Source organism: Rhineura floridana, chromosome 11 (assembly GCF_030035675.1).
Source record: "Rhineura floridana isolate rRhiFlo1 chromosome 11, rRhiFlo1.hap2, whole genome shotgun sequence".
Classification (NCBI taxonomy): domain Eukaryota; kingdom Metazoa; phylum Chordata; class Lepidosauria; order Squamata; family Rhineuridae; genus Rhineura; species Rhineura floridana.
Window position 1 is genome coordinate 49,463,769 of NC_084490.1, and position 20,013 is coordinate 49,483,781.

General features: G+C 44.6%; 1 long non-coding RNA gene across 3 annotated transcripts in view; it reads right to left on the reverse strand.

The window, feature by feature from the left end:
• The window catches only part of LOC133367220 (uncharacterized), a 30,479-nt gene extending 10,990 nt beyond the window's left edge, over positions 1 to 19,489 (reverse strand). Inside the window, exons 1-2 of one of the 3 annotated variants that reach the window (XR_009758547.1) lie at positions 18,943 to 19,489; positions 17,288 to 17,366 (exon numbers count right to left, since the gene is read on the reverse strand). This is a non-coding gene — a long non-coding RNA (uncharacterized LOC133367220). The remainder of the gene's footprint in view (positions 1 to 17,287; positions 17,367 to 18,942) is intronic. The other 2 variants (XR_009758546.1, XR_009758548.1) reach the window with 2 other exon arrangements.
• Between the last annotated feature and the right edge of the window lie 524 nt (positions 19,490 to 20,013).

The following is a 20,013-nucleotide window of genomic DNA, read 5'->3' on the forward strand; positions in this document are numbered from 1 at the left end:
ACCCATCTAATTCCAAAGAAACACCACAAAATTCCTTGTACTACTTTGTAGAAAGCAGTTAATGCTCACTGAGAAGTTTATGCACATTGTCCTTCGTCTGTCAGGATTGGATGATAATTTTGCACTTATTCAAGTACAACCATAGCTGGATTTCTTCCAATAGATAAACTATGGAAATATTTCCTAGACTTCATTTAGGATCAATGTTAAGACATATCTTGCCATGTGTCACTGGTACTTTTGAATTCTGGCTAGGTAAAGCCAAGGTGAGGTTGGAACAAGGCAATGATCACTTCACCAGTAGCAAAATGGCCAAACTTCATCTGGTTGCTGCCTCTCATTGCTCAGTCCCTACTACTGGCCAAAGAGGCTTGCTTCTGATTGGCTCAACTAAGACTTTTTTCCTTAGTCCCCAGTCCACCAGAGAGCTACCCTAATTTGCTCTTCTTTTGATGAGAATGTCTAGGTTCTTGATGTCTGCTCCATCCCCCCAGGACATAAGAATATGGCCCTCAAAAAGATCTGTGTTACCTATCTGTTACATGGGTTATATAAAATGAATTTTAGTACATTTCTTGCTGGCCTTGCATTGTGACTTTGAGTTTTAGCATGCAAAAGATTTCCTTGAAAGGAATGGACGGTTCAAATAGCAGGTGGTGTTTTTGTTTTTTCCAGACAAGAACTATATTTCATATATTTATTATTACCTTTCTCCTTCTCCTTAAAAAGCTCACTGGAGGTAAAATTATTTCCTGATTGATTTTGCAAATTCCTGTCAACTCATTAATGTTGTGTATTTTGTGTTGTGTGAATAGGTTGAAATCCTGGTTTCCTTGAACCCTATGGCAAAACTCTTGATGTCAATAGATCCAGGGTTTTAGCTGCAATATTGTAGTTTTTACAATAACAGGGTTAAAGGTATCTTAAGTATAACAGGTTACTCTATGTCTGATATCTGTGCCTATACCATATGGTCTGTCATCATAACAACTAGAAATATCTATTCCGTGGTCAATCAAATGGGACTGAAAAAGGGCTATACGCTGAAGCCACGATTGTGCTAAAATCTTACACGTATAATAATGCCAATAAGAAGTTATAACTCTGACATTTGTACTCCATCATGCCATTTCAGCTACAAACACTGTGTTCGCCAAGTTACAAGTGAAAAAGATAATGAAACTTATGGTGTAAATATATTGCTTGGTAAAATAGACTCTTGGCTACAAACATTTGTGCTACACTAGCCATTAGAGAGCTATATGTCCTTGAGTGGCTTCAAAATCTGCACTGATGTTGTGAGACAGTCAACTCAGAAGGAACAGGAAAGGGGGAGGCATGAGTTTCAAGCACCTCCGCAGTCAGAAGGAGCAGAGTTGGAGATTGTTGTGTCTGAGCAGGATAGTGGAGGAGGGGAACAGCCTGCTTTTCAGCCAGTTCCCATGAGTAACGCTCTTGCAGAGGAGCAGAGCGCGCCGCCCCCAGTCGATGCACAGGACCAGTGGGAGGAAGCTTCAGAGTTAGAACCAGCTCCTCCTTTCCCCAGCAGTTCCCATGAGGAATCCAGTGTGGCACCGCCCGCTGACCTCCAGCCTGTTGCTCGAGAGCAGGTGTCTTCCGATGAGCAGTTGGAGGCGCGCCCCCTATCCCCCCGTTCCCACCGCCGTGAGAAACAGACAGGGCAGAGACAGGAATTACGAAGGAGTCAGAGATTACGTTCAAAGACATTTCCTATATAAGCCAGCCGCTTTCAGTGGGGGGTCGTTGCGTCAACTTCCTTCACACGTTGCAGAGCATGTCTAAAGTATAGTTAGGGACTTTAGTGAGTTAGTGTACGTTTTCCTATGAAGCGTAATGCTTTTGATGTATCTATTACTCTAATAAAACGAGATTTACTCGCACACACGCACCCGCCTCATTCTTTCGGCTCTGGGCGGGACAGATTGATGCAACCGCCATCCCTACTCAAAGCTGTTCCCATGGCAGATGACATGGACCAGAACGGAGCAAGAGGGGGAGTACCTATCACCATGGAAGCCTTGTATGCCGAGATCCAGAACCTCCGAGTGACTACACAAGCCCTACAAGCCGAGAACCAAAACCTCAGAACCGCAACACAAGCCTTACAGGTGGATAACCAGAATCTCCGTGCCTTGGTTGCTCAAGTCCAGGCTGCGCCTCCTGGGGTGGCAGCCCCTGTGAAATCTCCAGTGGGGCTCCCCGTGCGATACGGGGCCCAGAGTGAACAGTTTGCCATGTTCCTAGCCCAATGTGAGTTGTATATTCAAGTGCGCAGTGCTGAGTTTCCAACGGATGATGCAAAGGTGGCGTTCATCATCAGTTTATTGGAAGGGGAAGCGGCAAAATGGGCCACCCCGTATTTGATTCGCAACGACCAGATATTGCGCCAGTTTGACGCCTTCAAGAATGCGATGGGGGACATGTTCCGAGACCCTCAGAGGAAGGAGACAGTGGCTCGCCAGTTAGGAACCCTGAGACAAGGGAAAGGGTCTGTAGGACACTACACGAATGCTTTTCAAGTTTTGTCTCAGGAGACGGAGTACAATAACCCAGCCTTGATGTACTTCTACAGAAATGGACTGAGTTCCGAAGTGTTGGATGAACTGGCGCGTGCCACCCCCCCCGACTCACTGAGGGGTTTGATTCAACTGAGTTTGCAGATAGACAGCCGCTTAGAAGGAAGAAAGTTGGAGCGAAGAATGGAGCCATCTCAAAGTCAGGTTGCTGCTCCGCTGCCTCGCGTGCACCCCGTGCCCACTCCTAGCATCCCTACTGTCATGGGAGAGGAGCCCATGCAGATTGGGGGGCCTAGACCGCGATTGACAGAGGAGGAGAGGGAAAGACACCGAAGGGAAGGACTGTGTCTCTATTGCGGAAAGTCGGGACACCTCGCCAGAAATTGTGCAGCCAAACCCGGAAAACCCCAGCCGCCGGAAAACTTCAAATCCCAGCTCTCGTAGAGGCTAGAGAGTTGGGGGGGGCTACAAACACTGAGCCTCCGTTACGACCCCTTCCCTCCCAAGGGGCCCTTCTGTTGCCCATTTGCATCACTCTACCCTCAGGCGCGAGTTTCTCTGCCAAGGCGATGATCGACAGCGGAGCATCCTCCTGTTTCATAGATCGAGATTTGGCACTACACCATGATATTCCCACAAGGGAACTGGATCAGCCGTTGGCAGTAGAAACTATAGATGGCCGGCCCCTGAAGTCTGGGGGGGTGACTCGGGTGACTGAGTCAGTGGAGGTGAAGGTCCCTGGGCATCGAGAAGATCTGTCGTTCTATGTGGCGTCCTTGCCGCGTTTTCCGGTGGTGCTGGGTATGCCTTGGCTGGTTAGGCACAACCCCACAATCTTTTGGGATGAAGCTGAGGTGGTTTTCACCTCCAAGTACTGCCATCAACATTGCCAGCCTGAAGGGGAGCCACAAGTGTTGCTGGGACCTCACCCTCAGGGGAGATAACCTTACCCGCCAAGTATGAAAGTTTTCAAGACGTCTTCGATAAAAAGGAAGCGGAGCAACTCCCTCCACACCGGCCCTATGATTGTGCCATCCATTTAGTGCCTGGAGCACGCATCCCCGCCGGGCGGATTTACTCCCTATCTGAACCAGAGTTGGCAGCGTTAAGAGAGTTTCTGGACGCTAATTTGAAGAAAGGCTTCATTCGCCCTTCACAGTCCCCAGCTGGTGCACCCCTGCTGTTTGTGAAGAAAAAGGGGGGGGAACTCCGTCCCTGTAATGATTATCGAGCCTTAAACCATCTCACCATCCCTAATAGCTACCCATTGCCGCTCATTAGAGAAATGTTGGAGAGGTTGCGCTCCGCCAAAATTTTCACGAAACTGGACTTGAGAGGAGCTTACAACTTGGTGAGGATTAAGGCGGGCCATGAATGGAAAGCCACTTTTAAGACCCGTTACAGTCAGTGTGAGTATTTTGTAATGCCCTATGGGCTGTCGGGAGCACCAGGAGTCTTCCAAAATTTCATGAATGACATATTCCGGGACTTTGTGGACCGTTTCATGATAGTTTATCTGGATGATATTTTGATTTACTCGAATACCCTTGAAGAACACGACTCACACATGCGCGCAGTGCTACAGAGGTTACGAGAACACCGTCTTTACGCGAAGCTGGAAAAGTGTGGGTTTGACCTAACAACGTTGGACTTTCTGGGATATAGGATCTCTCCAGCAGGAATAGAAATGGACCCCAAAAAAGTTCATTGTGTGCTCACATGGCAACCCCCCAAGACCAAGAAGGACTTGCAATGCTTCTTGGGCTTTGCAAATTACTACCGTTGTTTCATAGCCAGCTACTCCCATCAGACTGCACCGCTCACAGACTGCCTGAAGAGCTCAGGGCCTTTCCAATGGACAGAAGCTGCACAAGAGGCTTTTGAAAGCCTGAAGAGACGGTTTGCTACCGAACCCATACTACAGCATGCTGACCCGGCGCTCCCTTTCGTGGTTGAATCTGATGCGTCAGACGTAGCGCTCGGAGCGGTTTTGTTACAACCGAGTCAAAAAGGGGGAGAACTGATGCCTTGTGCCTACTTTTCCCGAAAGTTAACAGACTCTGAACAAAACTACACTGTGTGGGAAAAGGAGCTGTTAGCCATTAGAGATGCCTTTGAAGCCTGGAGACACCATCTGGAGGGAGCGCAGTACGAAATTGAGGTGCGCACGGACCATCGTAATCTGGAGAGTCTTCATACTGCCTGAAAACTCAATCAGAGGCAAGTGCGCTGGGCTCTGTTCTTCGCGCGGTTCCATTTCAAAATCCATTACATCTCCCAAACACAGAATAAGTGGGCTGATGCCCTTTCGAGGAAGCCAGAATTTCTGAGGAACCCCACCCCAAAACCTTTACAGTACATAATCCCTCCCGAACAGGCAGTAGTAGAAGCCTGCCAAGACTCTTGGGAGGCTGAAGTGCGGGAAGCGCAGCAACAGGACCCTTTCGCGCAAGAGCAGCGGGTCGGAGAGAGCGCGTTACCCCAGGCAGAACAGAAAGACCTTATATGGAAGGATGGCATACTGCACCATCAGGAAGCTGTTTATGTGCCCCCCAGAGAACTGCGAGTGAGGGTATTACGCCAGTGCCTTGATGCCCCCACGGCAGGCCACTTTGGGGTTTTTAAGACCATTCAAGCTGTCACTCGGGACTTCTGGTGGCCCAAAGTGAAGAAGGACGTGGAGCATTACGTTCGCTCTTGCCCCACTTGCATGAGGGCGAAACATGCCACGGGGAAGCCGCCAGGGCTACTGGAACCCCTCCCTTCTCCCAGGGGACCTTGGTGAATGATTACTATGGATTTTATAACAGACCTTCCACCCTCGCAGGGGAAAACCACAGTGTTGGTGGTCGTTGATGCCTTTTCAAAAATGGCACACTTCATTCCGTGCGTGGGGCTCCCAAGTGCTCAAGACACGGCCAAATTGTACGTGCAACATGTGTATCGGCTGCACGTTCTGCCAGACAGCCTAGTTTTGGATCGGGGCACACAATTCACCTCACGTTTCTGGCAAGCGTTGTGGAAGTTACTGCAAAGTAAGCTGAGAATGTCCTCTGCCCATCATCCCCAAACGGACGGGCAGTCCGAGAGGGTTAATGCAGTGTTGCAACAATATTTACGTTGTTTTGTGGGGTATCAGCAGGACAACTGGATGTCTTACCTACATTTAGCAGAATTTGCCTACAATAATGCTGTGCATTTGCACACACAGTAGACTCCCTTCTTCGCCAATTTTGGATACCACCCCCGAGCCTTCCCTGCCCCAAAAGACAGTCTCTCAGTCCCTGCCGCTGAGGATTACTTGCAGGAATTGCACGCGATGCAACAGATACTTCAAGAACAATTAGAACAGGCCAAGGTGGATTACAAACGCGCAGCTGATCAGCATCAGAGGGAAGGAGACCTCATACGAGTGGGAGATCAGGTTTGGATCTCTACACATTTTCTAGCTATGCCTGTCATAAACTGCAGGATCGGCGTGTAGGACCCTTTGAGGTGGAGGCCCAGATTAACCCCGTGGTCTACAGACTGAAATTGCCATCCACATTTAAGAAGCACCCAGTCTTTCACAGGGCATTGTTGACAAAGGATGCCGGCCCCGATCCTTACCGCCCACGGGTGGAGCCCGCACCGCCGTTGTTGGTAGAGGGGGAGGAGGAATACGAAGTAGAACAGATTTTGGACTCACGAAAACGCCGAGGGCGTCTTCAGTACCTGATTCAGTGGAAGGGGTACGATCCAACTGAACGTTCCTGGGAATCAGAGGAGAATGTGCACGCTCCGATTTTGGTGAGAGAATTCCACGAGGCTTATCCAGAGAAACCCAGACCTCAGGGGTGGGAAGGGTTAAAGCATGGAGGGGGGGATGATGTTGTGAGACAGTCAACTCAGAAGGAACAGGAAAGGGGGAGGCATGAGTTTCAAGCACCTCCGCAGTCAGAAGGAGCAGAGTTGGAGATTGTTGTGTCTGAGCAGGATAGTGGAGGAGGGGAACAGCCTGCTTTTCAGCCAGTTCCCATGAGTAACGCTCTTGCAGAGGAGCAGAGCGCGCTGCCCCCAGTCGATGCACAGGACCAGTGGGAGGAAGCTTCAGAGTTAGAACCAGCTCCTCCTTTCCCCAGCAGTTCCCATGAGGAATCCAGTGTGGCACCGCCCGCTGACCTCCAGCCTGTTGCTCGAGAGCAGGTGTCTTCCGATGAGCAGTTGGAGGCGCGCCCCCTATCCCCCCCGTTCCCACCACCGCGAGAAACGGACAGGGCAGAGACAGGAATTACGAAGGAGTCAGAGATTACGTTCAAAGACATTTCCTATATAAGCCAGCCGCTTTCAGTGGGGGTCGTTGCGTCAACTTCCTTCACACGTTGCAGAGCATGTCTAAAGTATAGTTAGGGACTTTAGTGAGTTAGTGTAGGTTTTCCAATTAAGCGCAATGCTTTTGATGTATCTATTACTCTAATAAAACAAGATTTACTTGCACACACGCACCCGCCTCATTCTTTCGGCTCTGGATGGGACAACTGACCAGGATTTTAGTGGGATATATCAAAGTAGCTTTTATACTGTATGAACTTCCAGAAGTGACACATTCCAGACTAAGGTTGCACTCCCACACACACACATGTGAGAGTAAGTCTCATTAAACTCAGTGGAGTTTACTTCTGAGTACACATGTATAGGATTGCACCGTAAGTGACATTCTTAGTATTGCCTCACTTGTGAAAGTATCCTTAGTCCATATAAACTAGGGTGGGGAATGTAAGGCTCTCCAGACGGTGCTGAAGTATGCCTTTCATCATCCCTTACTATTGGTCATGCTAGAAAAGAGAAATCAGTTGTTTTCTCCTCATCGGTCAATTTACGTTACACATTATTTTGATTCAATAAACAGAATGGCAGAACAGAATACCTGAACCTTTGGTCCAGAATGTGAGATCATAGTTATCTGTAGGCCAGGATCCAAAGAACAGCACAGCTACGTAGGGCTGCCCTTGAAGACAGTTCGGAAACTTCAGCTAGTGCAAAATGCAGCAGCCAGACTGCTGACGAGGACCAGCCGGTCAGCACATATAACACCTGTTCTGGCCCATTTGCACTGGCTACCTATCTGTTTCTGAGCCAGATTCAAGGTGTTGGTTATGACCTATAAAGCCTTACACGGCGTGGGACCGCAATATCTTGTGGAACGCCTCTCCCACTATGAACCTACCCGGTCACTTCACTCAGCAGCTAAGGCCCTCCTCTGGGTACCAACACATCAGGAAGCCCGGAGGACAGTTACTCGATCTAGGGCCTTTTCTGTAGTGGCCCCCGAATTGTGGAATAGCCTCCCCAAAGAAATACCCCTGGCGCCTACGCTTCTATCTTTTCGGCGCCAGGTTAAGACCTGGCTATGCTCCCAGGCATTTTAATGCGTTTAATTTTTATATTTCTGTCGTTCCTTGTTGTGTTTATTATTGTTTGGCTGATTTTATCATGATATTTTGTATTTTAATCTTTTTGTACACTGCCCAGAGAGCTATTCGCTATGGGCGGTTTAAAAATGAAACAAATAAAAATGAAACAAATAATAATAAATAAGGAGGCTTTGGACATGTGTTTCTTGGACAATATTTCCTCAAACTAAATGATAAATCCTACTTTTGAAACTGAACAGTTTCAAAAGCTGCTAGTGATATATGGAGGACTGCTGTTCAAAGAACAAAAATCCTCTTAGGTGCACATTGGCCTTTGATCACCCTAAAACAGCTCTTTGGGTCTTGGCCATAGTCCCCTTTTTGTGCTATTTGCTTTATACAAGGAAGGAAAATCTTTATTCACTTATCTAGGACAGCATGGCTTTTCTTGAAAAAGGTGAAGGAAGAAGCATGATACAAACTCATAATCTCCTGTATTTGTGACAAACATCCCAGAGATTCATAGAGTTTTTCTGTCAAAGCACAGGTACATCATGTGTATTATTAACTCCTTGGAAACTCAAAACAACATCCAAGAATTTTAGATAAGACTGCACATTTTCCCTTACTGCGGATTCCAAATTCTTGTATTTAAAAGGCTATAATCTTGAAAAGAGGTGCTTAAATAAATACAAACTATGACTTCATGATAAAATTAGTTGTGTTTGTTTTTAACAATTAGAGGGAACTGCAGACTGTCATATATTGGAGGATCACGTTCAGTGTGTTCTTTATGTGGGTCCTCAGTAGCATGTAACAATTTTACTGGAGTGTCAACAGTTACCTTATTACGTATGGCATGCATAAGAAAAAAAAGACAAGCAAATACCATGCTGCATTTAGTTAACTTCCAACTTTTAACAGCATATAAAGCAAGCATTTCTATTGCAGGTTCTTGTTCTAACTTAAAATAGTATGCTAGCTAACTGTTAGTGTTAAATCTTAATAAACTGTGATCTAGCATTATTAACACTTGATTACTTGGCATTCTGAATGTAAAACTGATTTATTAATTACCCTGTGCAGCATTTCCCTTTTTTCTTTTTGTTTGGACTTAATTTGTACTTTTTACACTATTTGAATTTTAGAAAGGAGACTTAAAACAACTTTTGAGCATTAAAAAATGGGGACATGAATTTACCAAAGTAAATTATACTACTGCAATTCAGATAATAAAACTTAGCTTGGCAAATATCTGGTGTCCTGTGGATCTTCTCAACGCATCATTGACAGTGCTGCTAGGTTACTATTCACATATGAGGGTCAACGACTGGAGACCCCCAAGCCAAACTGAGTTTATTTCTTAAATATGTCACCTTTCCAGCAATTCAACACTCAAAACTATTTATAATAAAACAACTAAAAACTAAACACAGCAGTAAAAGTAGACTTGAACCAACAGCAGAACTCGGCAAACCCTTTCCAAATAAGAAGAGTGCCACATGTCAGCAGAAACCACATAATGAGGGGGCAAGACCGATCTCGGAGTCAGAGTTCAACAGAGTGGGGTTCCATTATAGCAAAGGCCCTGTGCTGTGCTTTTTCAGATGATCTACCTGTAGTAATTGGTGGAACATGGACTCAGTGAAAGGCTTCTCCAAATTATCTTAAAGAACAAGGAGACACATATAAGAGAAAGGCGCTCACAAAGGTATGCCATTTAGGAATACCCAAGGTGCAAACCAGCACTTTGAATTAGGCAGTGTAATTGTGCCAAGGCTGGAATAATACAATCTCTCCTTGATTCTAGATATAGGTCTAGAAAAATAGGTTCCATGCAAGATCTGGCCTGGCCACCCAGTTGCAAATCCACAGGTGTAAAAGAACAGGGAGGTAGGAAACAGTCCCTTAGCCAAGTAATTTCTCAAACTTTGAGAAACTGAACTTGTTTATATGTTAACTTGTTTAAAAAGTTATTTATTCAAATATTACGAAAAACTATTGATCAATTAGAATTATGGAGCTGTATTGGTGAATTATTTTATTTATTCAGTTATTTAGTTATTTATATCCCGCCCTTCCAAAATAAAACAAACAAAAACACTAAAAGCATTTTAAAGCATCTTGAAAACAAGACTTTAAAACACATTTTAAAAAAACACCTTTGGAAAATAACTTTAAAACATAAAAAACAATTCCAACACAGATACAGATCTCTCCGAAAAGACTTGTTGGAAGAGAAAGGTCTTCAATTACAAAAAAATCCAAACACCTCAGTATGGTAATGGATTTTTTAATTCAAATATGTAATCCTTGCATCTCTAGCAGAGCACTCTGGGAGTTCAACTGTAAGGGATTAATGTGTAGGATGAATGTTCAAAGTGCCTCAGGGCAAAGGCAATCCTTGAGTCCATTCAGGCCCTGAGTCATAAAGGCCGTGAAGCCCATAATTAAGGGCAGCAAAACATGGGTCTCACCCATTTAAAAATGTGGTCCTTCAGTTCCCATTTTTGGCTCTGCCAAGGCCGACCTAGCCTTGTCCAGCAAATAAGCGCATAAGACAGTGCATATCAGTTATTGCTCAAACATATTACACACACAACTCCAAAAGCTACACAAACCGTACAAACCTACACAGATGCAATAAGTTAACTCTATCCACCAAATACTATCTTTTTTTTATCTCATAGGATAACAATCTTGCACCTAAACAGAAAGTAGCACATCTAATAATAAAACTACAAAATGGACAATGAAAAAACAAATTAAAGCAAACACGTTGCTGTTCACTGAACTGTGCACAACAGGCTTAGCAAAACAAAAACAAAAAGCTAACGTTCAAGGAAAATTACTGCCCCAATCCCTTATTAAAATTAAATATTTTGTTTAGGTGTACAAATCTCAAGTTTAACTTCCCTATTTTTCCTTTCTTTGTTCAGAAATGCCCAAAGACCATTGACTGTTTTCATATAAATTTACACAATACAAAACCCCCAGGGAAATGTCACATCTTCATTGCATAATAGGCTTAAACTATTAATCTGACTTCAAAGTATTCAGCACTACATTTCAAGTACAATACACAGCGGATGTGTTGAAGGTTGGGAGAAAAACTCTTTCAGGACTACTTGACACTTCTTCACCATATATTTATTAAAAGATATAAAGTCTAGGAAATGTCCTCTAACTTTGCATTTCATCAAAGCTTATTTATTTGTTTAAAGCTTAACCCTTCTAATTTTTAAGAGTCAGAGGTGAACAACAGTATTGTTGCGCACCATCCCAGTCTCTGAGTGGTGCGAGACTTCCAGGGATGCTAGCGCTTACCCAGGGTTTGGCTTCCTTGGAAGGAAGGCCACTGGAGACTGTGGTGTCTTTATGATATATGGTTTATTTACACATATGCATAACCTGAGGTTAAGATGGAGGGATTCGCAACATTAACAGTCCATCAGATCTTGCTCTCCAAGGCCCACAGCTTTGGGGTTTCTTCGGACACAGAGAACAGGCCTCTCTGCGTTCTTTCCAGCTTTACCCTCAAGACCAGACTAAAAGACACAAGCCTGTCCCTGGCTCCAGGATGGGAGGAGGAGGAGGGCCTCTCCCCTGAAAAGAGTTCCAATAGCAAGAGGATTCCTTCAGATATGCAGAGATTGACCACTCAAAAAGCCCATTAACTCACAGGCTGACTTAGTTAAACTATTGCGAAGAAAACTGGTTTGCCCTGTCTAGCAGGTCTCTCCATTTGCAGATTGTATCTCTTATAGGCACACAATTATACGCTGGAATGGATCTCAGAGATATCATCCAAACCCACCCCCACAATCCTATAACAGTATTTTAAAGCAAAAACATTTGCAGATTAAATTAGTATATTAGCAACAGATAACACAGGATCTTGAAAACTGGACTGCCCGGAAGAAGGTCCTTACTGGCATCTGGTTTTTTGTGAACAGGTATTTATTTGCTTGCCGGAACAATTCCATAAACCCCTGCCCACAATCCAAAGTAAAATAACCATGATTTACCACCTTAGTGAGAACTATGTTGGTCAGTGACGCAGGCTGTGAGACTCACAGACAAGGTTTTTAGCAAAGAGAGAGAAACCTGAAGCAGAAGGGTTAAGCTGTGAGAACAGAGTTCCAGACAATCAAGGTCAGTGGCTGACTGAGAGTGTGATAAGGTGGGAACTGGCAGGAACTCAGAGTGGGGGAAGAAATGTCAATGGAGAGAGATGTGTCTAATGTCTTTGCCTAGTAAAGACTCTTACAAGAAACTTGCCTGGCCTGTCTTATTCCTGTTTTAAACGGTTCTTGGATTCAATCCACGTTTGACCTATTCACGCACTCGACAACAAACTATGTCATGGAAAACAAGCCTGGTTAACAATTACTGTAGTTATCTTGGAGGGCCATCGCTGTTACAGCATAGATTGGAAACCTGACTGCTCTGGATGAAATACAATTACCATCATCCCTGATCTTTCACCATGCTGGCAGGAGCTTATGGGAGTTGGAGTCCAGCAATATCTGGAGGGCCACAGGTTCCTACCCCTGCTTTAGAGGGAGGGTATGGAGATGCTGGTACACCAGCCCTTATCCCCTCACCCACCACCGTAGTACCTAAGAACACAAGAAGAGTCCTGCTGGATCAGACCAAAGGCCCATCTAGTCACTTAGGAACATAGAAAGCTGCCTTATACAGAATCAGACCATTGGTTCATGTAACTTAATATTGTCTACATTGCCTGGCAGCGGAGATGCCAGGGATTGAAGCTGGGACCTTCTGCATGCAAAAGCAGATGCTCTACCACTGAGTACAGCCCTTCCCCCCCAGCATCCTGTTCTCATGGTAGCCAACCAAATCCCTATGGGAAGCCTGCAAGAAGGTCATGAACACAACAGCACTCTTCCCCAGCAACTAGGGTTGCCATATTACCCAGTTAGCTGGGTTTTACGTAGATTCTAGCCATACTACCCAGTGCCTGCTTTACCCATTAGGTGGCCCGGATTCCCAGCTTTCTTTTAAACAAAAAACAAGTCTCTAGCCCTTGAGGATCCAGAGACACAAGGTAGTTTTCTGCCCATTTTTGTGAGAAATCAGCCTATTCCCGCCTTCCCCTGTTCTTAGCCGAGGGACACCACAGCTGTCCTGGGAAAATCAAGAATTTTAGACTGCCAGCCTGCTGCATATGCAGAATCTAGCAGTTTAGCAAACAGCACATGCTCACTTGATCAACACCCCTTATCCATAGACTTTCTGGTTGAGTCAGCAAAGAGAAGCAGCCTTCATCTCAATTGCCTCCGTGTCTCAGGGTATGTGTCTTAACTGGTGAATGCAATGGGAGTGTCTGCCTGCCATCAAGGAAGATGGAATAAAGGGGTATGAATCCACCAAATGCTCCCTGCCCTGAACAAATACAAGCTATATAAGCAAACCTCTCTGTAGAAAAGATTGTATTAGTATTTGCATTTTTCAGTCCTGCCCCCACCCTGTTAAATGATGTTTACTCCCAAATAAAGTTGCATTCACTCACCTTGTTGCCCAGCAGAGCCTCTGTTCAGCAATTAAGAAAAAGCTAAAGAATATATTTTTTATTTATTCATTCTATTTCTATGCCGCCTTTTGGCGAAAAGGCCCTCCAGGCGGCTCACAAGGTTGTGGATCTGCAGGACACTGTGGCTACTTGTTCCCCTGGCACTCCTCCAAAAAGCTCCTTAGAAGTGGTGCAAGTTAATTCCCTCCCATTGGAAGGGCAAAAAAACAAACAAAACAAAAGAGAATAAACTACCAACCCCACCACTTCCTGCCCTGCTTGCCCCAGATCACTGCGCCCATCCCTTCTCCCCCAAGTAGGTAGGCTTGCTCCCTGAAAGTGCTCTATGCTTTGCAATTCCCACTCCCTTTTTCTTATATGATATGCCACAAAATTTCACAGATGGAGCTTAAGCAAATTGCTTATTAGAACTACAAACAATTTATAGTTTTAAAGTAGTAGTGGTGAGCCTTCTCCTTGATATGCTTGTTTTGTGTGTGCAGAAAGGAGGAAAGGAGGAAAAATCTGCAGAACTTGGATTCCAAACCAGACTCACTTGATTCTATCAGGGTGGCTCAACCTAGTTTGGATCATGAGTCTACTTGTACTCTTAGAATCTGCGGATCTCATGCTGAGATGATCTGAGAACTCCAGTGCTATCTCTACCCTTTTTTTTATAAATGGTTTCCTTTTAGAAAGCTCAAGCAGCCCTCCAGCCAGTCACAGCCCAGAGCACCTAGCGTGGGAGGCTTCTTGCCACTATGCACATTGACCAGAACAGAGGGGTTCCCTTGTGAGAGATGGGACCCGAAGAATCATCCTTCTTCAAAATGACTGGCAGGCATCTACCCCGCAAAGATCACCCTACTTCATTTCCTCCCCAGGGATGGATGTGTGTGTGTGTTTATACATACATACGTACAGAGAGAAAGAGAAGAGAGACTATATATGGGTATAACCTTCTCCCCCATTAAGACAAATAGGAATGGCTTTCCCCGTTTAATGTTAGCACATCTTGTCAGGTCTCTAGAATTCACTGCATTATTTTATTCTATTTTTTAAAAAAAGAGGTAGCCGCACTCAAGTCTCCATCAAGTTCCAACCTTTGGGCACAATCCAACTTGTATTGCACCGGGCTGGAGGGAGTTGTATGTGGTGGACCCCCAGCTGAGCCCGCAGGCTCCTGGCACTGCTGCACTCTACTGGCAGAAGCCCCTCACCCCAGCTGAGCTGCAGCGGTGCTGGGACCCTGCTGGCTCTGTCAGGGATCCACTGGCTCAGCTCAGCCTGGCAGACAGAGAACCAGCGGTAGCTGGTGGAAGGCCCAAAACACGGCGTCCCAGGGATGTTGCAGAGGTGGAGCCGACGGGAAAAGACTTCTACTATATCCAAATCCAGAGCGCTCCCACAGGTCCCAATCTGGCCAAAATTTATGCCAGCAAAAGGTCGACATAGGTACAATGGTGGTCACTGAGGAGCTTACTCCCCAGTACGAGTATTCATCAGAGCTGGCTTTTACCTCCTGGTCCCCGTGCACAGCTCCTGACTGAGCCAGCGTTCAGCCAGTCCGGCAGCTCTCAAAAGGCAAGTGGATGCCATGGAACTTCCCAACAGCTCTTCCTCCGATGTCCCCCCTCCCAACAGATTCCCATAACATGGATTGCTCTGTTTATCATAGAAGGCTGTGTTTCCCCTCTCCCTGATCTGGTATGTGAGAATCAGTGTACTAAAGACACTTCTCATATGCTCAGACACTACTCTCTTTAGATATAACATGTGAGAAGGATCTTGGAATTGTTGCTGATCACAAGCTGAATATGAACCAACAGTGCAATGTGGCTGCAAAAAAGGCAAATGCTGTATTAGGCTGCATTAACAAAAGTATAGTTTCCAAATCACGTGAAGTATTAGTTCCCCTCTATTCAGCACTGGTTAGGCCTCATCTTGAGTACTGCATCCAGTTCTGGTCTCCACACTTCAAGAAGGATGCAGACAAACTGGAACAGGTTCAGAGGAGGGCAACAAGGATGATCAGTGGACTGGAAACAAAGCCCTATGAGAAGAGACTGAAATAACTGGGCATGTTTAGCCCAGAGAAGAGAAGACTGAGGGGAGATATGATAGCACTCTTCAAGTACATGAAAGGTTGTCACACAGAGGAGGGCCGGCTTCTCTTCTTGATCGTCCCAGAGTGCAGGACACAGAATAGTGGGCTCAAGTTGCAGGAAGCCAGATTTCGACTGAACATCAGGAAAAACTTCCTAACTGTTAGAGCCAGACAACAATGGAACTAATTACCTAGAGAGGTAGTAGGCTCTCCGACACTGGAGGCATTCAAGAGGCAGCTGGACAGCCATCTGTCGGGAATGCTTTGATTTGGATTCCTGCACTGGGCAGGGGGTTGGACTTGATAGCCTTATAAGCCCCTTCCAACTCTACTATTCTATGATTCTAGATGACTGACTGTACTGATAATACTGAAATCTTTATTTTTATCTGTGTTATACGTAGTGGTATGTTCATTCCACATTTCCTCATTGTTGGTACAGACAACCTCTCGGTAACAAAATTGCTTTTAATTGATCCTTTGCTGGCTTTGTTTTATGCTGGCTTTTTATACTGCTGAATTGACTTGTTTTATGTTTATTGCTATTTTGTGCTTTACTATTTTTTTATATTGACTGTGTATTTTTATTGTTTTTATTATGTTTGTAAGCTGCCCTGAGCTCTGTTTTTAACACTGGAAGAGCAGGATATAAATCCTCTTAATAAATAAATATTCATTTCCAGTGTTGGAAGCTAGAGTCTAGGCATTTAAGGCTGAAAATGTAAGATTTTTAAAAAAGTTTCCTCACATCCTCCCCCCGTTTTTGGTGGTAATTATTAGGCACAAAAACAAAACAACTGGACAATAAAACCATTAATATGCTTAATTTGCATAATTAGCAAATATTTGCATATTATCCCAATTAGCCTGTCCAGATTTGTAGAAATGGAATATGGCAACCCCACCAGCAACTGATATATCTAAACTGATTTTTCCACACATTCTGTTGCTACAGATGTCACTTTGGCAACTGGGACCAGGCAGTACCTCGGGGGGATGTAGATTTGGCCTGGGGACATCCAGTTGCTGATCCCCAATATGATTCCATCTTTAGGATAGAATTTTAATTTATTATCTACCTGCATATGCATGAAGACATTGGGTAACAGTCAGACCATACGATTTTCCTCATTAATGTGTCGCGGGATTAGACACTGCAGCTCAGCAACACATCTGTGAAAGCTGTTAGACAAGCCAATTCAGGACCTCTCCATGGTCAAGGCTTCTGTGGCTTGAGGTAATTACACTGGGTGGCCAGCAGGGAATTTGGCTTTTAAATAAATTTAAAAAAAGGAAGTTGGAGGCCTACAAAGGCCTAGTCCTGGTCCCAACAAGAGTTCAAGAAAAGCTGGTGAGATCTAAAGATCTCACAACAAAAACAAAACCTTAACGGTTCAAGATCTGTGTCAGTAACCTTCTTGCACCATTAGCTGCCATCCTGCAGATTGAAGCCCAGGACTTTGATTCTGTTGGTGCATAGCCTGTGCTCTGTAACAACATTAAGGCACTTCAGAGGAAACTTAAAAGTGGCTGCTCATACATTGCTAAAAAAGAGGAAATGCATCATCAAAAAAGGGGCAAAAGAGAAGGCAGATTTGCAGGAAAATTATCACATGGTAATTCATATGTCAAGATGCATGTTTAGAAATAATTTAATTGGGCTCCTGCTGGAAGGGCGGGATATAAATAAATAAATAAATAAAATCTATCTCACCTTACTGTTGAAGTCTGTGATTTGTGTGCATGCTCCAGTCTATTGTCCAGGTAGTAACTGTTGACTGGCAACTTCACACCTGTCATTAATAAAGCTGTAGATTAAATATAGGTAGTATACCAGCATTAGTTAGTTAACATTAGTTAGTTGGAGAGAAGGTAACTCTCAGAAAAAGCCTTGTCTTCAGATAGTAGAAACTAATTTTCCTCCAGTCTTGCAGAGGGGGCACTCCCAGTGAGGCAAATGGGAAGCTTTTTCCCAAGACAAACTGCAGGTGCAGGGGCCCCAATCCAGATTAGGACTGTGGTTACAACACCCTATGTGCATGCAGACACAAAATGCAGATCCAAATCTCTCTTTTTTTCCCTGTAAAAACACTTTGTGGGCACTTAAGGGCACACATGCAAACCCTATTGTCTAGTTTGGCCCATCAGATCCTGTTTTATGAATGCAGTGACTCTCCCAAGAGGCTCAGAATGTACTGGGAAGTGCCATGGGTTTATATTCCATGAAACTGCTTAGGACCCAGGAACACTCAAGTGTTGGGATCTTTTGCCTTGCTTGGGGAGACAGGACAGCTGTTGCTGAGGCCCTGTTAGCAGCTGGAATTATTTTTAAAACTAGGGGAAAATGAGCACTGACCTCTTCAACCACATTAACCATGTCATATCACCCTGTGGGGATTTGGAGAGGGAAGGAGACACAAATACAGTTTAGGCCCTTGCTTCCAGGCCATACCATGTGGCAGCCTCTCAGTATCTCTGCACTACAGCACTATTATACTGAAAACTTGACTATGTTTTCTATAGGGATTATTAAACTAACCAGCACAAAGGCAAGAAGACTACAAAGTAAGGCTGTCTCTCACTTGTAGGAAGCAAGTCTCTTTATCTACAAATTCTTGAAATAAGCAAATGTGTGGCACTGTTTGCTTGCTTTGCTTTTGCCTTTTTAAAAGGGAAATCTGAACTAGTAATGAGAATTGTGTCAGTAGTCCTGCTACACTTTACTGGATTTTCCCTCAATAGTTGAGACAGGACTTTTTTAGGACTTGGCTCTATAAGAACCTGTCTTCAGTGACAGCCTTACATGATGCAGTAATAATAAAAGTGAATGGAAGCCATATTTTCATGTTCCAAAGGTGGAGTCATAAATATTAATGGAGAAGTCCAGGATTTTACTGTAGCTGTTACTGGACAGTAGTGTCTATCCAGAAACTAAAGGCAACAGCAAAAATAGCAGTTCAGCTTTAACTCGGATCTTATTTCCAAGAGGAAAGTTAAATATTTAAAAATCCTATCAATATATTTAATTATCCCCATTCGCCGGGGATGGTGCTGTGACGGGACAAATTGGCTTACTACAGCCTTGCAATGTAGTAAATTGTTAATATTGCAGGTCAAACGTGGATTGAGGGTGGTTTGAGTTTGCAGCGAAATACCACGCCCGTTTCTGAAAAGGCCACTCTGCTGCCTTACGCCCCCTCCCAAATCCAGTCTGAATCGCCTGCAAAAGGCTTATGTTCAATAGATTTGCATGGTCAGAGCCCGTAACCTTTTAAGCGTTATACTTTTTCTTTAACACGAAATAAGAGCACAGTTAGAAAGAGATGTGACTCCTGTCTTTCCTATTATCTTTTGCTTTTGAGTACCCACACTATTGCCCAATTCTTTGATTTCTATCGGCGATCAGCAACTCTCACCGCCGCCTCGAGAAAAAAACCCGCATACAAGAACCGGAGGAACGTTCTATCACAATCTAAATATCAAGTCTATGGTCTTTGGCGCTCTTTGCGTTGTGTCATCACGCCCTCACGTGACGTATACGCAACTCGTTCTCCCCGGCCACTCTTCAAACCTACAGCAGTGGTAAATGTAATTTTAACACAGATTCACAGTTTCGCAACAATCCGCTGGCAGCCTTTTTTACGTACAGAGAAAGGTGTGGAGAAGCTGACATTGAAATCTCTCCTTCAAATGGGATACTTTTGTTTTAATTGGATAGGGGATGTTGGATGGGTGCGCGCGTGTGTGAGAGGAATGTTTGTGTGGAAAGTGCGGAAGCAGAAACGGAAACTGCTGCCTCTCCTTTGCTTTCCTGTACATCCCTGACTCCATCGTTTCTCTCTTGTTAGAAACAAAGAAGCGAGGCTTGAGGCCCGTATTAGAGCTGGTGAGTTTGCGGGGCCCGGTCTGGATGTGACTTAGGAAAGGTTTGGGGAAGAATAATATTTATTCCATACCAGCCCCCCCCCAAGTTTCCTTCTCCCACCCACTGTTAGGGTGGTTCCCCTCCCCCAGTTTACAGTGCCATCCTAGCCATGGCCTCCCAGAAGTAAGTCTTGGATTGGATTCAGTGGGGCTTTCTCCCAGGTAAGAGGAGCTCGGATCGCAGTCCTTACAATCGTATGAAAGAGGCGTGCTGCTTCTTCCAGCTCACCATCAGGAAGGTAGTAATGAGGAGATGAGCCGCAGATGCAAGCAAGGAGGGATGGTGACAACTGTCAGTCCTTTGTCTCTTTCATTTTTGCTTGCTTAGTTAGTGTTATTAATAATAATAATAATAACCCCGCGATTTTGCTCTTCGTTAGTAAAATAAAAAAGTTGCTAGTACTTCTTAATTCAGAGCTTTTCTTTTCTAGAGAGGAAAATAATTTGTGATATTTGTTTTAATAACTGAAAATGTACATAAAGCACTTTTTGAATACAATAACATACTGTTTAGAT